Source organism: Rhipicephalus microplus, unplaced genomic scaffold, assembly GCF_043290135.1.
Source record: "Rhipicephalus microplus isolate Deutch F79 unplaced genomic scaffold, USDA_Rmic scaffold_54, whole genome shotgun sequence".
NCBI classification, from domain to species: Eukaryota; Metazoa; Arthropoda; class Arachnida; order Ixodida; family Ixodidae; genus Rhipicephalus; species Rhipicephalus microplus.
In genome coordinates, this window is record NW_027464627.1 from 1,015,335 (window position 1) to 1,019,705 (window position 4,371).

Below are 4,371 nucleotides of genomic sequence, written 5' to 3' on the forward strand. Positions count from 1 at the left end.
TAACCTAACCTAACGTAACCTAACCTAACCTAACATAACCTAACGTAACCTAACCTAACCTAACCTAACGTAACCTAACCTAACCCAACCTAACCCAACCCAACCCAACCCAACAACACCCAACCCAACCTAACCTAACCTAACCTAACCTTACCTAACCTAACCAAATTATCCTTACCTAACCTAACCTAACCTAACGTAACCTAACCTAACCTAACGTAACCTAACCTAACCTAACCCAACCTAACCTAACCTAACCTAACCTAACCCAACTCAACCCAACCTAACCTAATCTAACCTAACCTAACCTAACCTAACCAAACCTAACCTAACCTAACCTAACCTAACCTAACCTAACGACGGTTGCAAGCGCTTTCACATTAAATATCGCAGTTCCCCACTTTTAATGGTGAAAAACACTGCATCTCAGTAATTGACATTGTTTATTGCGGTTTTACGACGGTTCATATCTTAACCTAACCTAACATTCGCACTTGTATCTAAAAACGCTCTATTACACTGTTTTGTTCACAATTACGATATTTGCATAACCTCACAGTTTTTCACCAACTTATTGCAGTACAGAACGCTGTATCTCGCTAAATGACATTGTTCTTTAAGGTTTCACGATGCTTGCATGCGCTTTAACGAGAATATCACATATAGCAGTTTCGCACTTGTAACGGTAGAACACGCAGTATTTGGCTTGTTCATGCCGTTTTGTGTGCTTTCACAACATTTCACCTATCGCAGTTTAATACTCGCTATAAAACAACACTATCTCGTTAGATGACGTCGTTTTTGGTAGTTTCACGACGCTACCTAGCTTAAACTAACCTAACCTAACCTAACCTTCGCACTTCTATCGTTAGAAAACGTTTTACTCGCCACTTTACAATGTTTTCTACAAGATTACGACGGTTTCATGCGCTTTCACATTAGATATCGTAGTTCCCGACTTGTAATGTTGAAAAACACTACATCTCACTAAGTGACATTGTTTAATGCGGTTTTACGACGGTTGATATGTCAACCTAACCTAACATTCGCACTTGTATCTAAAGACGCTCAATTACACTGTTTCGTTCACAATTACGATATTTGCTTGACTTCACAGTTTCTCACCAACTTATTACAGTACAGAACGCTGTATCTCGCTAAATGACATCGTTCTTTAAGGTTTCACGATACTTGCATGCGCTTTACCGAGAATGTCACAACATAGCAGTTTCGCACTTGTAACGGTACAACACGCAGTATTTGGCTTGTTCATGCCGTTTTGTGTGCTTTCACAACATTTTCCCTATCGCAGTTTCGTACTCGCAATAAAACAACACTATCTCGTTAGATGACGTCGTTTTTGGTGGTTTCACGACGCTACCTAGCTTAAACTAACATAACTCAACCTAACATAACCTTCGCACTTCTATCGTTAGAAAACGTTTTACTCGCTACTTTACATTGCTTTCTACAACATTACGACGGTTTCAAGCGCTTTCACATTAGATATCGCAGTTCCCAACTTGTAAAGGTGAAAAACACTGCATCTCACTAAGTGACATTGTTTATTGCGGTTTTACGACGGTTCATACCTTAACCTAACGTAACCTAACCTAACCTAACCCAACCTAACCTAACATAACCTAACCTAACCTAACCTAACCAAACCTAACCTAAGGTAACCTAACCTAACCTAACCTAACCTAACGACGTTTGCAAGCGCTTTCACATTAGATATCGCAGTTCCCAACTTGTAATGGTGAAAAACACTGCATCTCACTAAGTGAGATTGTTTAATGCGGTTTTACGACGGTTCATATCTTAACCTAACCTAACATTCGTACTTGTATTGAAAAACGCTCTATTACACTGTTTCGTTCACAATTACGATATTTGCATAACCTCACAGTTTTTCACCAACTTATTGCAGTACAGAACGCTGTATCTCGCTTGCATGCGCTTTAACGAGAATATCACAATAAAGCAGTTTCGCACTTGTAACGGCACAAGACGCAGTATCTGGCTAGTTCATGCCATTTTGTGTGCTTTCCCAATATTTCACCTATCGCAGTTTCGTACTCGCAATAAAACAACACTATCTCGTTAGATGACATCGTTTTTGGTGGTTTCACGACGCTACCTAGCTCAAACTAACCGAACCTTCGCACTTCTATCGTTAGAAAACGTTTTATTCGCTACTTTACAATGTTTTCTACAAGATTACGACGGTTTCATGCGCTTTCACATTAGATATCGCAGTTCCCGACTTGTAATGGTGAAAAACACAGCATCTCACTAAGTGACATTGTTTAATGCGGTTTTAGCGCGGTTCATATCTTAACCTAACCTAACCTTACCTAAACCAACCTAACCTAACCTAACCTAACCAAACCTTACCTAACATACCCTAACCTAACCTAACCTAACCAAACCTAACCTAACCTAACCTAACGTAACCTAACCTAACCTAACCTAACCTAACCTAACCTAACCTAACGACGTTTGCAAGCGCTTTCACATTAGATATCGCAGTTCCCGACTTGTAATGGTGAAAAACACTGCATCTCACTAAGTGACATTGTTTAATGCGGTTTTACGACGGTTCATATCTTAACCTAACCTAACATTCGCACTTGTATTAAAAAACGCTCTATTACACTGTTTCGTTCACAATTAGGATATTTGCATAACCTCACAGTTTTTCACCAACTTATTGCAGTACAGAACGCTGTATCTCGCTAAATGACATCGTTCTTTAAGGTTTCACGATGCTTGCATGCGCTTTAACGAGAATATCACAACATAGCAGTTTCGCGCTTGTAACGGTACAACACGCAGTATTTGGCTTGTTCATGCCGTTTTGTGTGCTTTCACAACATTTCACCTATCGCAGTTTCGTACTCGCAATAAAACAACACTATCTCGTTAGATGACGTCGTTTTTGGTAGTTTCACGACGCTACCTAGCTTAAACTAACCTAACCTTCGCACTTCTTTCGTTAGAAAACGTTTTATTCGCTGCTTTACAATGTTTTCTACAAGATTACGACGGTTTCATGCGCTTTCACATTAGATATCACAGTTACCGACTTGTAATGGTGAAAAACACAGCATCTCACGAAGTGACATTGTTTATTGCGGTTTTACGACGGTTCATACCTTAACCTAACCTAACCTAACCTAACATAACCTAACCCAACCCAACCCAACCTAACCTAACCTAACCTAACCTAAACTAACCTAACCTAACCTAACCTAACCTAACCTAACCCAACTTAACCCAACCCAACCCAACCTAACCTAACCTAAGCTAACCTAACCTAACCTAACCAAACCTAACCTAACCTAACTTAACCTAACCTAACGTAACCTAACCTAACCTATTCTAACGTAACCTAACCTTACCTGACCTAACCTAACCTAACGTAACCTAACCTAACCTAACATAACCTAACGTAACCTAACCTAACCTAACCTAACGTAACCTAACCTAACCTAACCCAACCTAACCCAACCCAACCCAACCCAACAACATTCAACCCAACCTAACCTAACCTAACCTAACCTTACCTAACCTAACCAAATTATCCTTACCTAACCTAACCTAACCTAACGTAACCTAACCTAACCTAACCTATCGTAACCTAACCTAACCTAACGTAACCTAACCTAACCTAACCCAACCTAACCTAACCTAACCTAACCTAACCCAACTCAACCCAACCTAACCTAATCTAACCTAACCTAACCTAACCTAACCAAACCTAACCTAACCTAACCTAACCTAACCTAACGACGGTTGCAAGCGCTTTCACATTAAATATCGCAGTTCCCCACTTTTAATGGTGAAAAACACTGCATCTCAGTAATTGACATTGTTCAATGCGGTTTTACGACGGTTCATACCTTAACCTAACGTAACCTCACCTAACCTAACCTAACCTAACCTAACCTAACCTAACCTAACCTAACCCAACCCAACCCAACCTAACCTAACCTAACCTAAACTAACCTAACCTAACCTAACCTAACCTAACCAAACCTAACCTAACCTAACTTAACCTAACCTAACGTAACCTAACCTAACCTATTCTAACGTAACCTAACCTTACCTGACCTAACCTAACCTAACGTAACATAACCTAACCTAACATAACCTAACGTAACCTAACCTAACGTAACCTAACCTAACCTAACCCAACCTAACCCAACCCAACCCAACCCAACAACACCCAACCCAACCTAACCTAACCTAACCTAACCTTACCTAACCTAACCAAATTATCCTTACCTAACCTAACCTAACCTAACGTAACCCAACTCAACCCAACCTAACCTAATCTAACCTAACCTAACCTAACCAAACCTAACC